The 24,501-nt window shown below is 48.3% G+C and overlaps 1 protein-coding gene across 4 annotated transcripts in view; it reads left to right on the top strand.

The window, feature by feature from the left end:
• The window catches only part of LOC140914687 (uncharacterized), a 147,956-nt gene that overhangs the window by 109,288 nt on the left and 14,167 nt on the right, over positions 1-24,501 (top strand). The window contains exon 1 of one of the 4 annotated variants that reach the window (XM_073353139.2): positions 1,159-3,847. The exons of the other annotated variants lie outside the window; for them this stretch is intronic. The gene's annotated coding sequence lies outside the window, so the exon portion shown is untranslated. Of the gene's footprint in view, positions 1-1,158; positions 3,848-24,501 lie in introns of those variants that run through there. 4 annotated transcript variants of the gene reach the window in all.

The raw sequence follows: 24,501 nt of genomic DNA, 5'->3' as shown, positions 1-24,501 counted from the left end.
CAGAGTGACTCCTTGCAGGGCACTGGGTGAAAAATCCCTGAGCAAACAAAAGGTGTTGTCCCTACCTGCCTGTGGCATAGCTGGGCCTGGTTCATGAATAAGGCTTTTCATCCATTCCTGTACCTGGCCATTTGAGAACCTCAGAGAATGAATGAACAGCCATGGCAGCCACACCTTTCAGAGCAAGGGCTGTTCAAAGGGCAGGCTCACTCTACCCTCTCCTTGGACCTGCAGGGTGAAGGCAAAACGGATCAGACACAGGTTTTTATTGTTGGAGAACTCAGACATGTAGCAATGTTTATTCACTAGGACCATGCACAGAGATTACAGGAAGAGAACAGTGAATGATTACTACAATCTGAGCCATTTGTAGCCTTTGGGGTGGGGACCGTCTTTTCACCCAGCACAGTAGGGTCTCGGTCCATGAGTGGGGCTCCTAGGCACTATGAGAATACAAATAATTAATAGCTGATTTTCCTATTAATAAAGGCATATTCAATGTTAACAGAAGTGAGTTTGTGCCTGCTGTGGCCTGACATGTTGAGCCACATTTTGATTCTGTCCCAGCTGACTTTAAATGTTTTAGCTGTTGTAGTTTAGTAGAATAGGGAATGAGCAGGCTGAAGGTTGGGTACTAAGGGCCTGGTTTATATTTACATTATTGCCCCTTTACACCACCCTTTACTCTACCACTGCAAAGGGGCAATCTGGGACCCTAGGTGCACCATGATATCGCTCCACCTATAGCCCTGCCCACTCCCTTGGGCATTGGCATGGTGCCTCCTTCTCTTCCCAGAGAGGCAGGGACAGCTGCCTGGGCTGCCCCGTCTTTGCAGGAACAACAGCAAAAGCTCTACTCCCTTATAGGCAGCGGGGAAAGGGGGGAGTCCCCCATTTCTTACATCCCTTAGGTGGGCGGGCCAGCTACACTGCACTCTCCTTATCCTTCCACAGTGTTCTTCATTGGGGTGGTATTGGCAGGGTCCCCCAAAGCAGTGGGTCTTAGTGGTAACACCTCATTGAGGTGCCTGGGCAGTTCACACCCCCAAAGCAATTGATTCAGCTTGTATGCAGATGAAGGTAAGTGTCACTGCATCCTCAGCTGTCATTTTCAAGCTTTTCTTAAGCATGAGAGCAATATGCTACTTTCCTCCTCTAACTGAAAGCTCAGATTCATGAAATGTCTCTAGCAGCTGGGACCCTAGGTTTGAACCTACAGTCCTATGCCTTAAAATGGCCTTGGAGTGGTTGCTGGAGTGGTGTAAATAGGAATTGGGCCTTATGTCTCTTATGAGGGATCTTACAAGCTTTCTCCCGTTCAGCAGAAACTGGAGTCACCAGACGCTCCTCTGCGCTGTTTGCATTATCTGCCTTGTGTGTAGGATTGGAAATACTGCAGTAAGTTTAATTACAGCAAGAGGTGCATGTCTGGGGTTTTTTCAAAGGTGCCCTCTCTACCTACCTTTTCAAAAAGTTCTACAAACCTGAAAGTACCCTCACCTTTATAAATCCCATGATTCTGCTCCACTCTGAAATTCTGCAAGAGAATCTTGTTATGGTGAACAGTCTAAACAGTGGAAATAAGATTTCTGGAGATGTATACTAGCCAGTAAATAATGTGAGTTAAATAGTTTTCTTGGAACTGGCATAGTCAATGGAATCGCTTTGTTTTAATGGACATGAAGTGTTTATGATAACTTAGCCTGAATAGTAAAATTCCGCTTGCCTGAATTACATTTCTTCACTTTAGTGTACTGTTTTCCCTTACTTCCTGCCCTACATTATGCAGAAGTACACTATTAACTAGCTGCTACTTTCCATCAGAATGGTGACTGCACTTTAGTAATGGGTCAAGTGATTCCCATTCAGAGAGAGCACAAAATATTGCACTCCTGCCTCAGTCAAAACTCCCACTTAAGTCAATGAGAGCTCTGCCTATAAGGTCTGATATAAAGCCCTTTAAACTCAGTGAAAAGACTCCTGTGGATTTCAATGGGCCAGACCCTTGACGACTCAGTAAGGACTGTAGGATTTAGCCCATAGTTTAATATGGTCATGATCACAGAGCATAAATAATTTATTGCTATTTTTATTTTCATTATACTGCATCTAGCTCAACTGCAGGAAGTTTTCTCCTCAAGACCAGTCACACATCCCAAATTGCAGGTCAGAATCCTTTTTATTAGAGTAATGTAAAATGGCAGCTAAAGCCAATTGAAAAATTCTTTGAATTAAAAAGCAGTACCCGTATTGATTTGTTTTTTAAATATTTGGTGCAGTTGTCCTCCCAGGTGGAGACTGTCTGCCAATTTTCAATCCAATACATACCCAGATATTGCTCTGTTTAGTGATCCATTTCAGGAAACAGGGTTTAACAACAAAAACTATGGCAGCTCATGAGCTGCACAGTTATAAAGTCAATGCAGTAATAGGAAAACAGGCCACTTTGTGAAGTGCTCACATAACCCATGCTGTCTTATACTGAATCACTGGTAGCTCATATACTTAGTTTCATAGAGGTTAAGGCCAGAAGGGACCATTAGATCATCTAGTCTGACCTCCTGTATATCATAGGACATTAATTTTAACCCAGATGCCACTATAATATTAAGCACAAAGACTTTTGTTAGACCACAGCATTTCAGTCCTCAGGATGTGCCACAGGGAGAGGCCAAGGTGCCACTGGTGGTCTATGCCCTACTTGTTAACCTAGACAGGGAGAAAAGTCTCTACATTTGTCCCACCCCAAACCTGAAATTTTAGGCACAAATGTTATGGCAAACCAGTGCTGTACCATACCGGGCTTTATGCGCGGGCAAATCTTTTCAGTGAGGGTTGGAAGGGTTCTGCTTTCAGACTCGGCGCAGCTAGCACAGTGGGAACAGGAAGAGGGATTTAATAAATAGACCTATGGCCTCAGTTACACATGATCCATATACAGAAGGGCCCTCCATACTCAGATCCTCCCTGTTTTTTGTTTTTCTGCAAAGGGGAAGTCAGCTACTTCTGTAGCTCTCCGTTCCCAGACCCTGCCGAGAGTGCTCCATGTGGTCTATAGTACACACGGAGGGGCAAACTTGAGGCAATGGTGAGCATGCTTTGTGTATTGTCTCCAAACCACAATATTCCATTAATGCAGCTTTAAGACATTTGTGTGAGTTAAAATACTTTTTAAAATCACCAGAACAGGCACAGCACAGGGAGCAACAATGAATGCTTGCATGTCGCTGTCTTTGCAATGCGCCTAAGGCTTGATTTGGTGAGATCATCTCTAGAGGCAACTATAATTCAGTCTTTGTGCTTCAACTTCCCTACCTGTAAAATAGGTATAAAGTTGGTTATACTTGGTCCTTACATAAACTGTAAGTTCAAAATATGTTTTGCCTATACACTCCCTGACCTATCTTCTGATACCACCACCAAGGGTGTAAATGAGTGTCAGCAAGGTGGTGATTTTGGTACATCTGCTGGAGACTGAAACAATGTAACTTACTCACCTGCTCAGTTGCCCCAGCATAAAGGGGCTGAAACAGAGGTGAGGAGCTGGTCCCAGAAATGTACTTTGTACATCAGTACTTTATGCTAATCATTTCACACGGCACCTCTGTTGTTATCCTGAGTGAGTCAAGCCCTACCTGACTCTTCTGTTCTTTGTTTACTGAGGTACATGGAAGACAAATAACATGATAGTCTTGGAGATAGTTCATGCCATTGATCGTTAAAAGCCAAACTGAGGAGACTTGGCAGACCGGAAGTTGTCTTATTATCCACTGAATCAGTCACTGAGGAGAGGCAATGCAAGGTGTGAGTAAAGCAGCTGACTTAGGGCAGGTGCCTGAGGATAAAGGTAACTATGAATTAGTCATATTTGCTCTAGATACATGTACTCCAGATAGTTATGAGCAGGCCCTGTTCTCAGTGAGTTTTAAGGGAAGGATGCCAATGACTAGTTGACCTTCTCCCAGTTCCCCATCCTGTAGACAATTGGATGCGGTGCTGAGCTCTCTCATGTAGCTACCCCCCTATTCACGATGCTCCTTGAGACACATGAACTCTGCCCCGGGAGACACCCTTGTTCTGCCCAAGGTGCAGTCAGCTGACCTAAAGCCTCTTGATATACGTGTGAGAGAGGTGTTAGCAGAGTGTTCTCTGTGACTGCCTTACAACTCCACATCTCTCATAATAGTCTGCTAGATCCTAGAGCTCTTTAACCTGCTGGCCCCATTCCAAAGCCCGTTGTGTTTTGGGGAGGGAAAGTTTTATTATTTGCTAGGAGCTTTTTGGGGGGGGATTAACCTATCATGAAGTGAAGTCGGTTGTTACACTGGCTAATGGACCTTTTTAATTGTGGTTGGGGCTCCCAAAACACTGAGCTCGCTGCTTACGGAATAGCATCTGGTATAAATCGATAAACATTAACAAGTTTTCCCAAATAATTCACAGCCTCACCCCTTTGAGGTACCCAGCCCATCATGCATGCTGCCCATCCTTTCCTTCAAGAGCATTCTCTGGGCCCACAAAGACCCAAGGGGGCTAGCTGATTTCTCACTCTGCTGGAATAGACATGCAAGCATGTGGTCTCCTCTGACTCAGTTGCCCCATGGCACTCCCCTGCCTGCTTCCCCTCACCAAAGAAGCGGATTGGCTTTCCAAATCTCATCACTGGGGCAGAGACCAGTGAGGTGGCAACTTCACTCAGCCCAATATTCCTCCCTTGCTGAAGGTGAGATTGAGAAGAGAGTTAACCTTTCAGATTTGCCTCTTGCTTCCTTCTGCTGCACTTGAGGCCTGTGACATTCCATGTGACTTAAGCCTGAAAATGTTAATAATGACAATCTTTTATTTAATTAGATGGACTGCTATTTTAGGTGGACTATTTTGTGGAGTTAGGTGGAAGATCACTGGTAGAGACGAGAGTGCTGAGTGTCACTGTATTGTAATGAGGAGTTCCCTTACCTGTTCATTCATTCCCCAGCATTGTGCTGGGGATTGGGAGCTCACCAGCTGAGACACTGAGCTCATGGCATGTATTGCCTGTGAGAGTGAGACATCCAAACTGGAAGTCTAGAAGGCACCACTTGGCCTTTCATTTTACAGCTTATTCCCATTTGTCCTTCAAGTTATAAAAGATTTACAATAAAAAAAATGGACAAAAGATTAGAAATTCACTGTTAAAGTTTTCCATGAATATTACTTTCCATTATTAATAATACTTAGCACTTTATATGTTCAAAGTGCTGTACAGACAGTAAACAAGTAAGATCTGTGAATATCCCTGTGTGTTGGGCATGGTAAGTATTATTATTCCTGTTTTACAGCTGCAGAGGTGGAGGCAGAGCCATGAGGTGACTTTCCCCAGGCCACACAGCAAGCTAGAGTAACATCTGGGCTTAGAACCCAGAAACTCCTGACTATGTCCTAACCCTGATCTCATTCCTCTCGATAGAAGACGCTACCTTTTTTGGTCCACAATCCACAAAATACCAAAAAAAACTGTTGTACAGTCTACCCACTCCAACAAACTTTTGCATCATGGGGGTAAAAATGGGGGGAAATGTACAGAAAAAAAAATTTTTTTTAACTGTTAAATGTTTCATAATTTTTCCAAACAGTTCTAACCACCAGCCAATCAGGACTGGTGTGCAACCCACTTCCAGGTTGTTCCCCGTAGTCTGAGAAACATTGCCGTAGACCGTGCTACCTCTCTAACTGGCAGCAAGTTTGAAAATTTGAAACTAAAGCCTTCCTGGTGCAACTTCATTCAGTCTGTCTGTGCCATACTGTTATCAGATTTTGTGTTCATATTGGTATTTTTAAAAGTCCATAACAGTAATTATTGTTTACAATGAAAATAAATTATTCGGTGTATTATAGAAATATGTTAGAGTGTTTAACTACCTGTGCATGGTAGTACCCTTTTTAATGCATTAAATCTCTATTTAAATGGTTTGATTTTATCTAGTGTAATTTAGAAGCTTTTTTGTATATTAGCCATATCTTTCCTCCTTTATATCAGATTTATTGTTTTATAACTTACAAATAGGGGACCAAGTTCTATCTTTGACTACACCCTTGCAACTCCACTGACTTAATAATTTGTGATCTTCAAAATGTGTCCATGGTGACCAATATTTGGTGTGAATAGGAAACTTAAGGTCCTATACTTCATCCTGTGCTATGTTTATCTACTGTCTAAATAAACAATTCTAGCTGCGATCACAATAGCCCTGCTTCTGATATCAAGAATAGAACCAATAAGAGGAAGTAACACTGTTGGACCAGGATGCACCAAAATAACTTACTGGAAGAAACTCTGAATAGAAATGCTATTTATTTAATTTCTTGGTAATGAAGATGGTTAACTACTTATCAGCTCAGAATTGGAAAAGCCTTTTTGGTAGCTAGAGTGCTAGGATAAATTAATCATGCCAAGTGCTACAGCACAACATGAAGGCATTGCTCTTGCAAGAGCAATATTTAACTTGCCTTCCTCTTACAGGAAGAGCAAAAATACATTAAAACTTTTATCTGGCTGAGTTTTCCTAGGTCAGCCCTTGTTTCTCCCTTTTAAGAACTGAGCTCAGGCTACTTGTTAATGAAAATAAAACCCAGATATGCACAGGACTGGCACATACAAAGGCCCAGATCCACAAAGGTACGTAGGCTTCTAACTTCTGTTGATTTGTGGATCTGGGCCAATCTAACTAGCTCTGCTTGCTTTGATCTTTTATTGTACCAGCAAAGCCTTCTCAGAATCAGGTTCCAAAACTATGTCAGCTGCAAGCAAAATGTCTTTCTAATGATGTGCTGAGTCCATGTTCTGACTAGTGATTGAATCTGTGTAATCTGTCAATTATCTAAGATGCAAAGTATGTTTCAATACATCTATTTTCTTTAAAGAGGCAATGCCAGAACCCTCACGGTGCAGCATCCATTGGAGGGGTGGTGGCTTAGTGATGCGATCATCGATTTGAAATACCCACAGCAGCCTGGTGGAAACCACAGGTTCAAATTGTGGCAGAATTGATATTTGCAAAAACAGGTGTCTAAAAATCTCATGTTTAAGCACCTAAATAAGTGGTCTGATTGTTTTTAAAATTTCTCAGTACCCAGCAACTTTCACTGAAATCAACTGCACTTTGATGACATCAGAAACAAGAAATTGAATTTTTAGCTATAGGAAAGTTATTTTAGATCATTTGAATAGTTTTTTTTATTATTTTTATTATATTTTTAGCTTGATTTTTTTCCTTTTCTCTGAGCGTTGTACAGTTGGCCTCATGAAAACTGAGGCACATGGCTTCGCAGGCAGAGGGATACAAGAAATAGTCCCCTTAAAATGTTTTAAAACTCTCTCAAACATTCTTAGAATAATGTTCTATAATATAGGCCATATGTGGTGCAATATCAACTGTTATCAGTACTTGTGTAGGATGACAGGTATATTTCACTTGTTGCTTTGCCTCCTATGAGTAATGCAGCCGTCCCAAACTCATGCTGACTGTAAACATGTGCATTACACCACATCAGGGGTGTGTGTGTGTGTTGGGGGTGGGAGGTGAGATAGAGAGAGAAATTCAGGAAGCTACGGACTATGGCCAAATTGTGTCATTCTAGCACTGGCCTGTCTTGGGGCCCAAGCACCCTCACCCCAGGGGGAACTCAGCGAGGGATTGTGCTCAGGAAGGTACCCCCTATACCCAGGCACCTGTGTAAGAGCTGGGGGCAATATGGCCTTATATTTCTTTAGGCCTTGATTCATAGAATCATAGAATATCAGGGTTGGAAGGGACCTCAGGAGGTCATCTAGTCCAACTCCCTGCTCAAAGCAGGACCAATCCCCAATTAAATCATCCCAGCCAGGGCTTTGTCAAGCCTGACCTTAAAAACTTCTAAGGAAGGAGATTCTACCACCTCCCTAGGTAACGCATTCCAGTGTTTCACCACCGTCCTAGTGAAAAAGTTTTTCCTAATATCCAACCTATACCTGCCCCACTGCAACATGAGACCATTACTCCTTGTCCTGTCCTCTTCTACCACTGAGAATAGTCTAGAACCATCCTCTCTGGAACCACCTCTCAGGTAGTTGAAAGCAGCTATCAAATCCCCCCTGATTCTTCTCTTCTACAGACTAAACAATCCCAGTTCCCTCAGTCTCTCCTCATAAGTCATGTGTTCCAGACTCCTAATCATTTTTGTTGCTCTTCACTGGACTCTCTCCAATTTATCCACATCCTTCTTGTAGTGTGGGGCCCAAAACTGGACACAGTACTCCAGATGAGGCCTCACCAATGTCAGCAAGGTACTAAAGCCTGAGCCTTCATTTAAACACATAGCCCCATTGAGGCCCATGAGTCTTCTCATTTGCTGAAAGTTGGGGCTTGTCTACACTAGCAATTGACCAGCAGAACTACAGCAGTATAATTATGATTATACAGCTATAGCTATGCTGCTATAACTCCCCATGTGGACACTTTGAGGATAAAGGCAACCTGATTCTGGTATAATAAGCAGTAATTATACTAGAAAAAGTCAATTTTATTCTCAGATAGTGTCCCCATGGGAATTATACCAGCGTAGCCATAACACTATAGTTATACTGGTATAGTTCTTCCAAACAATCCATTTCCCTGTGTAGACAAGCTCTTAGGCAAATCTTTATATACCTTGTTGAAACTGAATCAGTGCCTTAACGTTAGCTTAAAGATTTTTTAAGCTGATGTTCCCAGCTAGCAAAAAATAGGCCTCATTCCTAAAATGAAGGAGGTAACTAACAACATTTATCATTTTTAATGCATCTTGTCAGCCAAGCAAATGTTAGGGTTTGTAAAGTATACTAAATGGCTTATTTCCAGTGAAAGTGTGGAAATATATTATATAATAAATGAACTGTTTTTTTTGGTTTAACTTCAACACTGAACTCTTATTTAGATTAAAAACCTCATGTTTATTTACGATTTCTGGTTTTGATTTTGGTAATAAAAGGAATTATAAGTTTTTTGGACTGAAACAGCCCATTTGAAAGACCTTCACTGCATAATTTCATCGTTTTGTCTATTACAGAGCAAATATATCATTCAGTAACACTATTCTGAGCAGTAGAGCTCCTCAGAAATTTTTTTCCTGACCAAAATTGACAAAAACTATCAAATCCTTTTGTCTTCAATTTTTTTTAGCAGAAAACTTTTTTTCGTTTTAAAATAATGAAAACCAACAATTTTCAGCCAATACCCACTCTCAACCAGAAAAACCTGTTTTCCAACAAATAATCAGAAACATTTCAAGAAAAGCAAACAGTTTTCATGAAAATTCTCATTTCATCAAAAGCCCAGTTTTCCATGGGGAAAAAAACTTGTCTGAAAATTTTCAACCGGTCATACTGAACAGTTTAGTGTGACAGATTTTAAAAGGATTAACAGTACTCACTAGTCCTAGTGGTATATTTATATGTACATATTAAATAAGTATTACGTTGGGCAACACACAAAGAATGACTGGGATACTCTAAAAAGTTATAATTAAGTCAAGTTATTGCTGTCCTAACATTTGTTCAGGAAATCGTGACAATTCATACGGAGAGCTGAGGTATCGAAGTTGTAGAAGACATTCACAGTGAAATATGCAACCTTCCCAACACCTGTGTGTTAGCAGCACAGTGGCCGCTGCTCTGCTCTTACTACTTAGATCTAAGTAGGTGTTGTGCTATGAACGCCAATCTCTCACATTGAGTTCTTTAGCACACATCACATTATTAACTTGTGCATGGATAATTGTGGATCCCGGAGGGTACTCTCTGTTCAGAAGGAGAATCATAGTGAAGGAATGAGTTGGGTAGAGCCCAGCTGTTTGATCCTCCTGACTCTGCAAAAATAACATTGTGCTTGCCTCGGCTAGTGCTGATTTGTCTTTTATTTCTTACAACAAGATGACAAGTTTTCCAGTTGAAACAGGCAGCCCAGAACTGAGCACCAACAACAGTGTCTTCTCCCATGAAGTAAATTAAATTTGCCTGTGGGTCAGGTTGTTAGGGAAGCATTTGATGACCTTCAAATGTATCCGAGATTTCTCTCTAATCCCCATATAACACACTAGTTAGTCTGCATCTCCAATGCTGAAGGGATGTTTTTGGGGTCCTTCATCTGGAGTGGACATTGGGATCAGCTGTTCAACGATCTGTTTAGGAATTCAGAACTCATCTGAAAAGATGTAGGGATGGAGTCTCAACTCTCACTCCCTAATGCTGAACCGCCTGGCCCTGGTGCAAATTAGAGCTGCAAGGGAGCAGCTCTAACTCATGCCACTGTCATAAATTCTTCTTTGTGCTGGTCCATCATACCTCCTCCCTCCACTTATACTGGGAGTGTGGGGCTGCATCTGGCTCAGGAGCAGTGCAAAGTGGACTTAATTGATTGGAGGATCTGGCCTTCAGTGTGTTGGCTAAATTGTATTAAGTCCCTCTTAATAATGTCATCCTTAATCATAGGAGAGAGGCCTCTTTGAGCACCGCCATCTGTGTCTCTAGTTATTTTTCATAAATAACTTCAATAAAGTTGTCACTAAGGTCAGAAAATTAAAGGGTTCCTCTGATTTAAAGCCTAAGAAAACACTGCTGATACCTGGATAGCAAGTCAGCCTATGGCACTTCTCTAGTGGGGTGGCTCACTTTGATTGAAAAGGGCTGTTTGGCTATCCTGCTGGTAAATGGAAGGAATTTTCACCAAAGGAAAATATACTCTCCTGGAATGTGTGAGCAAATGCTCCTGTATTTCTTTTTCAGTGGTTATTACTTAAAATATATAGCAAAAAGTTACGGCTGGACTGAGGCACTTATTTGTATTGTGTTAATTCCACTCAGGGCCCCATTGTGCTAGACAGTCCTTTTGCTGAAAAACTGAATAGACAGACATATGGCTGGAGGTGAAGTACAGGTACAGAGAAGTGAGGTGTCTTGCCTATGGGCACACTGCAGGTCAGTGGCAGATCAGGGACAACAATCTGGGTATCTGAGTCCTAGTCCAGTGCCCTGTTTATTAATAATTTAGATAAAACCTTGTCACCTTTGTGTAACATCCCATGGGCAATCTGCAGTTGTGCAAAACATTTGTTTGGTAAATGTTTTCCATTTTTAAACGATTCATCCTGCAAAGAAAAAGGCACCCTCAGCTTCTGTTGAAGTCAATGGAAATTGAAGGTATACAGCACCTCAAAGATTTGGCCTTTATTGAGGCTAAGGAGGAAAATAACTGCCTTAAGTAGCATGGTGGATACTTCAAATGAGCTTTGTGGATACTGATCTTGCAATTTATTTCAACCCCAACGAACAGGGCTGAAATAAATACCCTTTCAGCTTGTTATACTTGGGGAGTTCCATATCAGCTAGTTCCTGGAGATTTGGGGTTGTATTTTAAACTAGATAATAAAACATTTGCATTAACTTGTTATTGTACATGTCAGATTCCTTCCTTCCATTTTAAATGTTGCAGCTTGGAAGAACATGCTTCTACGTCAGTCCCTGAAGCTTACTAATTACAATAGATTTGTTGTTTCAGGAAGGTAGAATATATAGGTTTTGTTTGACAGCACTAAGTATGTAAATGACTAAGTATGTCAAAGCACTACTTTGACAGCACTAAGTATGTAATTCTCCCACACATGTAGAGGTATCATATTCCTTATCATACTTTTTATCAAGTGGAATTGAGAACATTCTCGGTCATCCACGGTAGGCTGGTTATTTGGTTTGGGTGTGGGCTATAATTTCTAAGATTACACAATGGACCTAAATGAGTGGTCTTTATTTGGCATAAGAAGGCAAAGCACTATCTGCTAAACCATAATGCTGGAAAACTAGTGTAAAAGGATTAGACATGCAATGAGTCATGCTACTTACTTGTGTAAATCCATTGAAATGAATGGAACTTGCCTCTGTGGGTCAAAATAATAGCTGGTATCAAGGCTTGTCTATATGAACAGTTAGTTTAGGGCACGCTAGAGGGTGTAAATCTAGCTTGTTGTAGCCTGCTGCACATTAAGTGTTCATGTATTACCACTCACCAAAAGTTCCATAGTGCTCTTTGATCTACACTGCTTTGAAATGGAAGCTGATCTAAATGCACTACTAGGGAATGTTAGTATGCAGCAGTAGCATCCACACAGACACTATGTGTGGGGCAGGCTAATGCAGGGCAGATTTATATCCAAGCTTGCTGCAAATTAACTATTCATATAGGCAAGCCCTAAGAGTCTGCGATGCCACTGCCTTCAGTGGAGTTGGACCTGCTTACACTAAATCTGGCACAGTTTTAAAAAGCCCTGAATGCACTACCTACTAGCCTTCTGCAAGGACTTCTTTTCAAGAGAATCTTCATGGGATGGGTATGTCTTTTCATGAAGACGCAAGTGTAATACAGTTTTTTTGTGGATACAGACTAACACGGCTGCTACTCTGAAACCTGTCTAAACTAGGAGTTACAGTGAAGTCAAAATTATCTTCCTAACTTGTTGCTTCAGTGGTGACTCTCCCTAGTCTGCCATATGAGAGGCACAACAGTGCTCGGCACTCTCAAGGCCCTTCCCAGGCTACTTTCTCCTACTTACCTCATTGCATTGTAACCCACTCACATTGCTTTGCCAGTAATAGCAGCCTCTTTCCCACTTGTCTGCTTCTGCCCCACCAAGCGCCTTTACACATTCTACTAGTTTATCCCTTACGTGTGAATTGTTCTCCCCCAATCAATTTGCACAGCCTCCAGCCTGTCGTCCTTCAAGTCCCTTCTTAAGACCCACCTCTGCCATGATGCTTACAGTGAAACACCTGATTAATATGGCTGACGGGAGATGGGGGAGTGGTTACTGATTCATCTATAGCTTTTGTCCACCTAATTCATTTTAAAAAAGAGTTAATAGTACGTGCTGTGTGTGTTTACTGTTAATATCACCCTTATCTTTCCCATTTCCTCTTCCATTGTGTTCTGTACTCTTCTACTGCCTCTTGTTCCTATTTAGCTTATACACTTTTCTTATTTTATGTTTGTACATGATCTAAAACAGTGAGGCCCTTATCTTGATTGTTGTGTTTTCATGCTGCTTTAATGATAATAATAAATGATGGGGGGAGGGCTATTTCTCTTTCCTTCTAATTTCTACATCCACACCCAAACATGCAATACACCCAACAACACACTGACACACAAATATAAAATATCCCAGGCCAGTTAGTTTATAGATTGGGGCCACTATTTTAGAAGTGGCTGGTGATTGTGGGTGGCTCACTTTTGGGGTGTTCAACCCACTGAAAATCAAGCTCCTTAAAGGTGTCTCAAGTTGGTGCTCAGCACTTTCTGAAAACCAGCCCCCTTTCGAAAGTATCTCAGGTGGAACCTTCAGAAATTCACCATCTCCAAGCTCACACTTTTTAAAATCCTGGCCCCAATCTGAAACTAATCAAACTGGTTTACCTCCAGGCTGGGAAGGAAGGGGGAGTGAGCAGTGTAGGTGTTTCTGATTTTAAATAATTGGGAGGTGGGTACTACAATGATAGATAAGACAGTCACAGGACAGGAGGAAGAAAATATTATCCCCATTTTATAGATAGGGAACTGAGGCTCAGGGAGGCTGTGGCAGGGCCAGCAATGGCATCTAGAGTTCCTGAGTCCCATTCCAGTGCTGTAACCCTAAGACCCTGCCTCTTGTCATTTAGAGGAATTGACTTTACACCTAAGTTATCTAAATATACATTCTCTAAAAATAAAACTTACTCCTGGGTGTTGATCTAGCCTAGAGATAGACGTATGTACAGAATTTGACATACTGAGATCACCAATAAAATATAATAACCTTTCCTTTGATATAGGACATGATGTTCATCACCAAATAGCCTAGGAATTTGCAAATAACTGTTCAAGATGCTGGGTCAATTTGGAAAGCTTCAAATTTGAGCCATTAGCTTAAAACAACGGGAAATGACCTTTTCATTGACACATGGCATTACCGTCAGCTCGCAGTAATATAGGCAAAACTTGTGTCTGACTGTTAGACATACAAACATTAGTCATCACAAACAGCATAGTGCTTCAGAAGCCAAGCTACAATGTTTACTTTTAAAAGTAGAGTAATTAACCAAAGCAACTCCATCATCTTAGTGCTCTCAGGCTGGCTACTGCAATAGTATCTTTCACTGCCAAAGAGGGCACTGGGAGGTAGAGAGCAGCACCTGTGGGGAACACAAAGCTGTGTAGCAGAATACATGCTAGATCTGCGCCACCTCTAGTGTTTGTATCTATTCTGTTACTGTGAGATGATAGAAGGTAACTGAAGCTTAAGCACATGTGGTGCAGACTGCCCGAGAGCACAGATGTTCTGGGAAATAGGGAATTATTTCAGAAAAATCACAAGTTTCTGCATTTTCCTAGAAAATGTAGGTGGCCACCCTGAGTCACCAGCAGAAAAAGTCAGTCTCCTCCAGAGTTTGCAGTGGCTGGCCACTTGACTCTGCGAGGGATGGGCAAACATGTTCAGAAGGAAAAATGGAAGCCTGCTCCTTCTCCTTACCCATAAATCTCCATCCATTCCTAAAATCAAACCTCTCTGAGGTTCAAGACAATTAAGTTATGGACACCTCTCTCCTACCCTATCTACCTTCATCCAAAGCGAAGTGCAGGCATTTCAACTATTCTCCTTCTTCACCCCTCTTTCATGCTGTGGCAGGTTTGAATGGGGTTAGAGGGTAGGCCCAGAAGCCTGCAATTCCCTCCCTGATCTTCAAAGGATGCCCAGCTGGCGCACACTCCACCATGGGTAGGGTGACCAGATGTCTCGATTTTATAGGGACAGTCCCAATTTTGAGGTCTTTTTCTTATATAGGCTCCTATAACCCCCCACCCGCTGTCCTGATTTTTCACATTTGCAGTCTGGTCACCCTAACCATGAGCCTCAGGGAGGTAACTAGCTTGAGTGACAACAGGGAATGTTAACATTCAAGGATGCCTCAGATATGAGAGAATGTATCCCACTGAGGATGACTGGGGAGGGTGTGAGGTAACTGGGCCTTAGAGGGAACACAAGTCAGTTGGGAGGAAGGGGATCTATATGGAGGATCAAGGGGCTGTTGGGTGGAAGCATGGTAATGCAATCTTGATAGGACGAACAGGGTTCTGATAGCATTAGAGCTTTGAATAAGCATTCAAATATCGTGGAGCTGGAAAGCTCATTGCTAACCTTCAGGGAAACCAAGCGCCTCATGATTAACTGTGGCCTTCAACTTAGGGTCATGATCAAACTTAAGAGACTGTAAATACTGTTTGCTTTCTTCACCAACTGAAGTAGCTCTCTCTCTACTTGGGGAGGTAAGTGGGGCATTGCTTTAGTTATGGTGCTGCTGCTTGTTAAAGCGTGTGCCCTTTTTTCTCTCTGTGATCAGTCACACTCCATATGAAGCTTTGTTCTGTTGAAAACAAAGTATTAACCCCCAAAAAATGTTTGGGTGAATTTCAATTCTTATGTGGTTCTAGGGTGGGTCCATGCAAAAAGTGCCATATTTTGGATGATCAGTATTGCTTGTGAAAGTGCGGCTGCCAGGAATCATTTTACAGTGCACTGAAGACCATGGCATGTGTCAGTCCGGCTACAAAGAAAGGGCTCTGTAAACTGAGGTTCATTCTTAGAAAGATAAAAAGTTGATACCTTTTTGTGTCTCTGTTCCCATTTCCTCATGCTTTTAGTCATTTCTGCTATGGTTCACTAAAAACTTGCAGAAATTCTGAATCAGACGTCCACTCCTCCAGAGATATTCAGATTCAGCAGGAAAAGAAAAAATAGAACATTGTTTTCACTACTTTGATAGAAGGGCTTTCCTTCCTTTCTTTCTTCCTTCCTTCCAGTGACTAATATTTATATATTGTGACAAAGTTCCTCCTCTACCTTGATGGGTCCTGTGCTTATTGGCGGATTTGCTCGCCTTGGAGCTTCACGGCAGCCCTCAGCTTGGCCGTTTTTCTGAATTCACAGTACAGGTTGACTCCTCCTGTGTCTGATGGGGAGTTGGGATGATTTGCGGGGAGACCAGGCCCACCCTCTACTCCAGGTTCCAGCCCAGGGCCCTGTGGAATGCAGCTGTCTGAATACCTCCTGCAACAGCTGTACGACAGCTACAACTCCCTGGGCTACTTCCCCATGGCCTCCTCCCAACACCTTCTTTATCCTCACCATAGGACCTTCCTCCTGGTGTCTGATAACGCTTGTACACCTCAGTCCTCCAACAGTCCACATTCTTACTCTCAGCTCCTAGTGCCTCTTGCTCCCAGCTCCTCACACGTACACCACAAACTGAAGTGAGCTCCTTTTTAAAACCCAGGTGGTCTGATTAGCCTGCCTTTATTGATTCTAGCAGCTTCTTGATTGGCTGTAGGTGTTCTAATCAGCCTGTATTAATTGTCTCCAGAAGGTTCCTGATTGTTCTGAAACCTTCTTTGTTGGGAAATGGGACCTCCCTCACTTGCTCCTCAGCTATCTGCTTTCTATTCTTTCCTAAAGCCCCCTGGCCTGGATTTTTCTTACTTTTTGACCCTGCCTTAGTCTTCCCCCCCCCCCCCCCCCCCCGACCGGGCCAGATGCTTTTTTGTTTTGTTTTGTTTTGTTTTGTTTTGTTTTTTTGCCATTTTTCTTTGCTGCCGTTTGAGTGCTGGTCGGCTGCCAGCTTGTCTCCAGCACTCCCCCCCCCCCCACGCCTGCTCTTGGGTGCAGCTATTTGCCTTAGCTGAAACCACCGGAGGATGGGGGGAAGATTGCCGACCCGCTACCCGGAGGGGGGAGTGGAAGCCCCCAGACCCAGCCATTTTGCTGTCAGCTCGGAATTTCTTCTTATCTCTGCAACATTCTTGGCCTGCCGGAAGCCTTGGTACACAACCAACAAAGCTGGAGAAGAAGATAGAAGACAGAGGAAATCACCCAGGGAAGCTACAAATCATCGTGGAGGGGGCCATAAGACTGAGTAATTTTTTGAATTATACTCTCGTGGGGGGGAGTTTGACTGTGGTTTAATTGCGTTTGTGGAAGCACAGGGGGTGTGGCACGGAGCTGCCCCCCGATCCATCGCTGCCCCCCCAACATTATTACAACTGTCACGGCCCCCCGCCATCCATCCCTGCTGGCAACCTGCCATCTGCCTTCGGATCCAGCTGTTTGATTTGAAGCTTTGCCTTTTGGACCGGACATAACAGCCGACCAAACAAGACTCTTTGGACAAACATGCGTGGGTCCACACACCCCCCCCCCCCCGGACTGTTTACCCCACAGCTTGCCCCTATCACTGGACCCCAATTTCTGTTTTTCCCCCCTTCCAGTTCAACCCATTTTGTACCCACCCCCCGCCTGCAGCCCAGTAGGGAGGAGCAGTTAATCTGCTTCCCCCTCCCCCCTCCTCCTTCTGGTGTCTCCCCGTCTCTCCCTGCTCACAATGGCGGGGAATGAGAGGGGTGAGGCCCCTCTAACAATATCAGTTGTCCCTCCCCCACCTACCCCCCTGCTCAATCCCCAATCCCCCCCACCACCACTGTCAAAACACCTGCCACCACCGGGGCACCGGCAGCAGGAGGCACCGGGGCGATTACTGCCGCTGCTACGTCCACTGCCCCTCCAGATTCTAGGAACCCCCCCAGTTGGCCGGAAAGGCCAGGGCGGGAAGAAAGGAAAGGGCCCCGCTAAAACCACTAGGCCCTCCATGGCAGGGGCTGCCCCAACCAATGTGGCCTCATCATCTACCATGGCTTCCCTCCCTGCTGTTCCCTCCACCAGCTCTGCGAAAGTCCCTCCCCCGGCCCCCAGGACGTATGCCCGGGTGGTGGCAGGCTCCCCCCTGCCTGCTGCCTTGTCATCTCGCCCACCCACTGCCTCTGCTACCATCACCAGTGGTCGGGGCCCCTTCCCCACTTTGACCAGGAGGCACGGTGTCCGTTGCCTCCTGGTGCCCGCCTCGCCCCACGTGGAGACATACGTGCAGGCGTTGGCGAAGGTGGTAGGACCCACGGCTATTGTGGCAGCCTCCAAAATGTATGGGAAGGTCGTTTTTTTCTTAGTTTCGGAGGCTGCCGCCCAGGAGGCGGTGGAGAAGGGCCTGGCAGTGGGGGTGGGGGGTGTTTGTCCCCCTAGAGCCGCTAGAAGACCTGGGCGTTCGCCTCATCCTCACCTCCGTTCCTCCCTTTTTACCCAATGCTGCCCTGTTACCCGCTCTCTCCACCCTGGGGAAACTTGTCTCTGTCATCAGCCCTCTCCCGTTGGGCTGCAAGGACCCCACCCTCCGTCACGTCCTTTTGTTCTGCCGGCCAGTGCAGCTTCTACCGCCGGCAGGGGCGCGTGACGAAGAGGCGCTCGAGGGGTCTTTTCTAGTCCCCTACCAGGGAGCCCGCTATCGGGTCTTTTACTCTACCGGAGAGGCCCAGTGCTACCTCTGCCGCTCAGCGGGGCATGTCCGCAGAGACTGCCCTTTGGCCTAGGGGGGAGGGGCACCCGAAACCCCCGAGACCCGGCAGGACATCGGCCCCGTCGCTGCCGACGCCCCTGGCTGCCCGGCACCTGAAACCAACCCTCCTCCTACTCAACCCATCGCTGCTTCCGTCCGGGCCCAAGAAATACCTTCCCTACAACACCCAGGCGAGCAAGGGAGTTCCACCCTTGCTAGTACCAATCCAACAGAGCCCATGGAGGCGGGTGTGGCAAGGATATTACCGGGTATAGGAAAGGGCCCGCCCCAAGGAGAAACCTCCGCCCCTCATGCTGGCTCACCGCTACCCCCCCGACCCCCTGAACCATCGCCTCCGCCCTCCGATACGACCCCTGCTAACCAACCCCCAGATGATGCTATGGAGGGCTGAACCCTAGTCCAGGGGAAGCGAGGCAAGCGGAAGGCTTGAGCTCCGCTGCATCCATCCGACGCGGAAGCCCCCCGGAAGACCAGGAAAGGGGGCACTGCTGTCGAGCCTCCCGCCACGGCCACGAGCGAGATCCATCCGCTGGTGTTGGGAGGGGAAGACGGACTGGCATTGGAGGGCAGAATCCCCCCTCCACAGGAGACCCTCCCCTCTGAGACTTCTGAGGACGCCCCTTCTGCCTGGATACCACCCGAACCCCCCGCGGACCCCGAGGCGACCGTTGAGGCGGGCCCTAGAGGAGAGGCCCCCGGGGTGGCAGGAGCTGGCCTCTCTCCTGTGTATGCGGAGATTGAGGCCCTAGATTTGACCCCGGTCACCCAGGGAGAGGATGATCTGCTGCCGGCTGGCCTCGAGCTGGGCAACCTCACCCCAGCCTCCCTTTCCCCATGCTCCCTCCCCCTAATTGCCTTCCCGGGTGAGCACCCTGCAGAAGGTGGTCCACCACCTGATGCCATAGCCGCTAAGACCACCATGGAGCCAGCGCCTAGCATTATTGGGAGCCCCCTTCCTTACCCCTTAACCCTTGACTCTGCTCAGGAGGCACTTTCCTTTAGCTGCTTGCCTCCTGAACCCCAGAGCCTTACCCCTGTCCCTGCCCAAGTCCCCTCCTCCTGCAATGTTAATGCTGCCCCTGGGGTTATTTCCTTTCCGCCTTTCGCAGATTCCCCCCAGGGAGCAGTCTTTGCACTTTCTAGCCGCGACCCATTAGGAGTGGCAATTTTTCCCCTGCCATCCCCCTCCACCCCAAGGCGTGAAATGAATTTAATAACCCCAGCCTGTCAGACACCCCGTCGGTGGTCCGCACCCTGTCTACCCGCCTTAGCGGACCACGAGGCTGTATTAAGAGTCCCACCCGGGAACACCTCGGGAATTGTAACCCCACCCCCCCATGAGCTGCGGCATGCACTACGGAAGTTCCTGGAGCACACCCGTGGCGCCCGCGATAGGGCACAGCTGGCTCTTCAGCTATGGGGGGACTTTGATCAAATCCTCCAGGCCACAAGGGCCCTTATAAAGGAGGGCAAGGGGCAAGGAAGGCGCGGTGCTGCGGCCTACGAGCGAGCCCGCAGCTTCCAACGCGATCTACTCACCCACGGGATGGGTCACGGGTTGCTGTGCAACCTGCCAGGGGCCCTGAACACTCCTGCCAACACGAAACCCCCACCCCCCCAGCCCTCCACATGACGCCTCTTATTATTGCGACCCTGAATACCAGGGGCTGTAGGATGGCTCTCCGCAGGTCCCAGGTGCTCTCTTACCTTCGGGAAGGGGGGTACTCTGTAGTTTTCCTGCAGGAGACCCATACGGACCCGGCTGCCGAGGACAGGTGGCGGCTGGAGTGGGGGAACGGGGTATACTTTAGCCACTTCGCGACCTGGCAAGCTGGAGTGGCGACCCTGTTCTCCCCCAACCTACAGCCTGAGGTGCTAGGGGTCAATGAGGCCGTGCTGGGCCACCTGCTGCACCTTCGAGTCCGTATGGAGGGGCTCGTGGTCAATCTTGTTAACATCTATGCCCCGCAAATGAGCTCCAGGCGGCCACAATTTTATCAGTGGGTGTCCGCCTTTTTCGGCACCCTGGATTCGCACGAGTGCCTGGTCCTGGGAGGGGACTTTAACACCACCCTCGAGGAACGGGACCGCTCAGGGGCCGAACCGAGCCCGGCCGCTGCGAATATTCTCCAAGGGATAGTCGACCATCACTCCCTAGTGGACGTCTGGCGTGACCATCACCCAGATGACACCTCCACGTTCACCTTTGTCCAGGTGGAGGCCCATCGGTCACACCACTCTCGGTTGGACCGTATTTACTTATCCCGTTTCTATCTTTCACAGGCCCACTCCTCCGCCATTCAGCTGGCCCCATTCTCCGATCATCATTTAGTCACCGTAACGGTCTCCCTCCGTGCAGAGAGACCGGGGCTGGCCTATTGGTACTTTAATAACAGCCTGTTGGAGGACGAGAGCTTTGTGATGTCCTTCCGGGAGTTTTGGCTGGCCTGGAGAGAGCAGTGGCGTGCCTTTCCCTCGGTGCGGCGATGGTGGGATCTCGGGAAGGTGCGCGCCAAGCTCTTCTGTCGTGACTACACCTGGGGCACCAGCAGACGGCGAAATGCGGCGATAGAGCAGTTGGAACGGGAGGTCTTAGAGATGGAGAGGCGCCTGGCCGCCGATCCCGAGGACCCGTCCCTCTGCGGAGCGTGCTGGGAGAAGCGGGAGGAGCTCCGGGCCCTCGAGGACCACCGGGCCTGAGGTGCCTTCGTTCGGTCCCGCATCCGCCTCCTTCGGGAGATGGACCGCGGCTCCCGCTTCTTCTATGCCCTGGAGAAAATGAGGGGGGCCAAGAAACACGTCACCTGCCTTCTTGCGGAAGACGGCACCCCCCTCACAGATCCGGAGGAGATGTGTGGGAGGGCTCGTGACTTCTACACAAGCCTTTTCTCCCCGGATCCGACCGATCCTGGCACTTGCGGGGTGCTCTGGAAGGAACTCCCCACGGTCGGCGTGGGCGACCGAGACCGACTAGAGCTGCCTCTCACCCTGGCCGAGTTCTCGGAAGCCCTCCGTCGCATGCCCACCAATAAATCTCCGGGCATGGACGGGCTGACCGGGGAGTTTTACCGCGCGTTCTGGGACATCCTCGGCCCAGACCTAGTCACTGTCTGGGCTGAGTCCTTGCAGAGCGGGGTTCTCCTTCTGTCGTGCAGGCGAGCGGTGCTCGCCTTGTTGCCGAAGAAGGGGGACCTCCGCGATTTATGAAACTGGCGACCCGTCTCACTCCTTAGCACGGATTACAAAATCATAGCGAAAGCAATCTCGCTGTGGCTAGGGTCCGTGATGGCGGACGTGATCCACCCAGACCAGACCTATATTGTCCCGGGTCGCTGCATTTTTGACAACCTATTTCTAGTCTGAGACCTTTTGGAACTCGGGCGGAGAGATGGTCTGTCTTTCGCCCTCCTGTCTCTTGATCAGGAGAAGGCCTTCGATACAGTAGACCATGGGTACCTCCTGAGCACTCTGCAGGCGTTTGGATTCGGACCTCAGTTTGTGAGTTTTCTCCGGGTGCTGTATGCCTCTGCGGAGTGTTTGGTTCGGCTCAACTGGACCCTGACCGAACCGGTCAGCTTCGGGCAAGGAGTGCGGCAGGGGTGCCCCCGTCTCGGGCCAGCTGTATGCTCTGGCGATCGAGCCTTTCCTCTGTCTCCTCCGCAGGAGGTTGAAAGGGTTGGTGCTGCGGGAGCCGGAGCTGCGGCTGGTCCTGTCAGCGTATGCCGATGACGTATTCCTCGTGGTCCAGGACCCGGGTGACTTGGCACGAGTGGAGGCTTGCCAGGCCATCTATTCGGCAGCCTCCTCCGCCTGGGTCAACTGGGTCAAGAGCTCTGGCTTGGCGGTGGGGGACTGGCGGCAGGTAAGCTCCCTCCCACCCGCACTTCAGACCATCCGGTGGAGTGCGGGTCCATTGCTCTATCTTGGCATTTATCTTTCTGCCACGCACCCTTCCCCGCCGGAGAACTGGCAAAATTTAGAGGGCAGGGTGATAGAGCAGATCCGGAAATGGACGAGGCTACTCCGATGTCTCTCCCTCCGAGGGAGAGCACTGGTGCTTAACCAACTAGTCCTGTCCACGCTCTGGTACCGGCTCAACACCCTAGCCCCGGCCCTGGGTTTCCTGACCCACCTCCGGAGATTGATTCTAGAGTTTTTTTGGTCAGGAATGCACTGGGCCCCTGTTGGAGTTCTTCATTTACCCTTGAAGGAAGGAGGGCAGGGCCTGAAGTGTCTGTACACTCAAGTCTGCGTTTTCCGCCTCCAGGCCCTGCAGAGGCTCCTTTATAGTGCAGGTAGTTCAACATGGAGCATATTGGCGCACGCCTTCCTGCGCCGCTTCCCGATACCCGAACCCCCACCCCGTCCTATTCGGGTACCACCACTTCTCCCGCTCAGGCCCAAGGGGCACCTCCCCTACAATGCCCAGACGAGCGGGAGAGCCCCGCCCTCGCTGTTGACAATCTGGCGGGGCCTATGGAGGAGAGTGTGGCAAAGATACCACCAGGCATGGGAGAGAGCCTGCCCCAGGGAGAATCTTCCGTCTCTTATGCCGCCCCACCATCCCCCCACAAGCCCCTGAGCCATCGCCTTTACCCCCTGACACGACCCCTGCTAACCAGCCCCCAGATGATGCCATGGAGCGCTGGGCCCTAGTCCAGGGGAAGCAAGGCAAGCAGAAGGCTCGAGCTTCGCCTCATCTACCTGAGGCGGAGGCTCCCCGGAAGACCAGGAAGGGGGGCACCGATGCCGAACCTTCCGCTTTGCCCACGAGTGCATCCCATCCACCGGTGTCAGCCGGGAAAGATGTGGTAGCACCGGAAGGTAGTGTCTCCCCTCCCCTCCGAGACCCTCGAGGAAGCCCTTTCTGTCCTGAGCCCCCGTGAACCCCAAGGCAACTGGCATGGCAGGTGCCAGCGGGGAGAACCCCGGGGCGATAGAAAGTGTCCTCTCCTCCATGTTCGAGGAGATTGAGGCCCTAGATCTGACCCCAGGGGGAGGACAACCTTTTGCCAGCAAACCTCGATTTGGGCGACCTCACTCCACCCCTCTTTTCCCCATGCTCCCTCCTCCTAACTGCTGCTTCTGCTTCCACCTCTGAAGAGCCCCTGGACTCCTCCATTGACCCGGCCGCTGATGGCACCCCGCTGATGACCACTGAACCTGCTCAGGTGACAGCCGGCGCCACGCGACCGGGACACGAGCCACCAAGGGCACCCCCCATTGGTGCAGAGCAATTGATTTCCTTCCCGCACCCGGTATCACTGAGAGCTCTCTCCCCACCCCCTTAACCCTCGAGCCTGATCGGGAGGCACCACCATCCAGCTGCTCGCCTCCCGAAACCTAGAACCTCGCCTCTGACCCTGCCCCTGCCCCTAACCCTATCCAGTCTACCTCCTGCGATGTTATCACTGCCCCCGGGGCTGTCTCCTTCCCTTTTCCAAACGATGACCCCCAGGGAGCAGCCTTTGCGTTCTCCTGCCCCGACCCATTAGGGGCTGCTATTTTCCCTCCACCGCCCCGTATCGCCCCAGGGCTTGAGGCGGGCCTAGAAGCTCCAGCCCATCAGGCACCCCGTCGGGGGTCCGCACCCTGCTTGCCCGTTTTAGTGGGCCACGGGGCTGCACCAAGGGCCCCGCCGGAGAACAACCGGGAAACCATAACCCCACCCCCCCATGAGCTGCGAGGAGAGCTGCGGAAGTTTTTAGAGGATGTCCATGGCTCCCGCAACAAGGTACAGCTTGCTCTCCAGCGATGGGGGGGATTTTTTTCAAATCCTCCGGGCCACAAGGGCCCTCATGGGGGAAGGTAAAGGGACGGGGAAGCAGAATGCTGCGGCCTACTGGCGGGTCCGCGTCTTCCGTGACCAATTACTCACCTACGGGATGGGTCAAGGACTGTTGCGCAGCCTGCTGGGGGATGCGAGCGTCCCTGCCAGAGAGGATCCCCCCGGCCCTCCCCATGACCCCTCTCACCATCGCAACGTTGAACACTCGGGGTTGTAGGATGGCTCTTCGCAGGTCCCA

This window comes from Lepidochelys kempii, chromosome 7, assembly GCF_965140285.1.
Source record: "Lepidochelys kempii isolate rLepKem1 chromosome 7, rLepKem1.hap1, whole genome shotgun sequence".
Classification (NCBI taxonomy): Eukaryota; Metazoa; Chordata; order Testudines; family Cheloniidae; genus Lepidochelys; species Lepidochelys kempii.
This window is presented reverse-complemented; position numbering and strand designations above follow the sequence as displayed.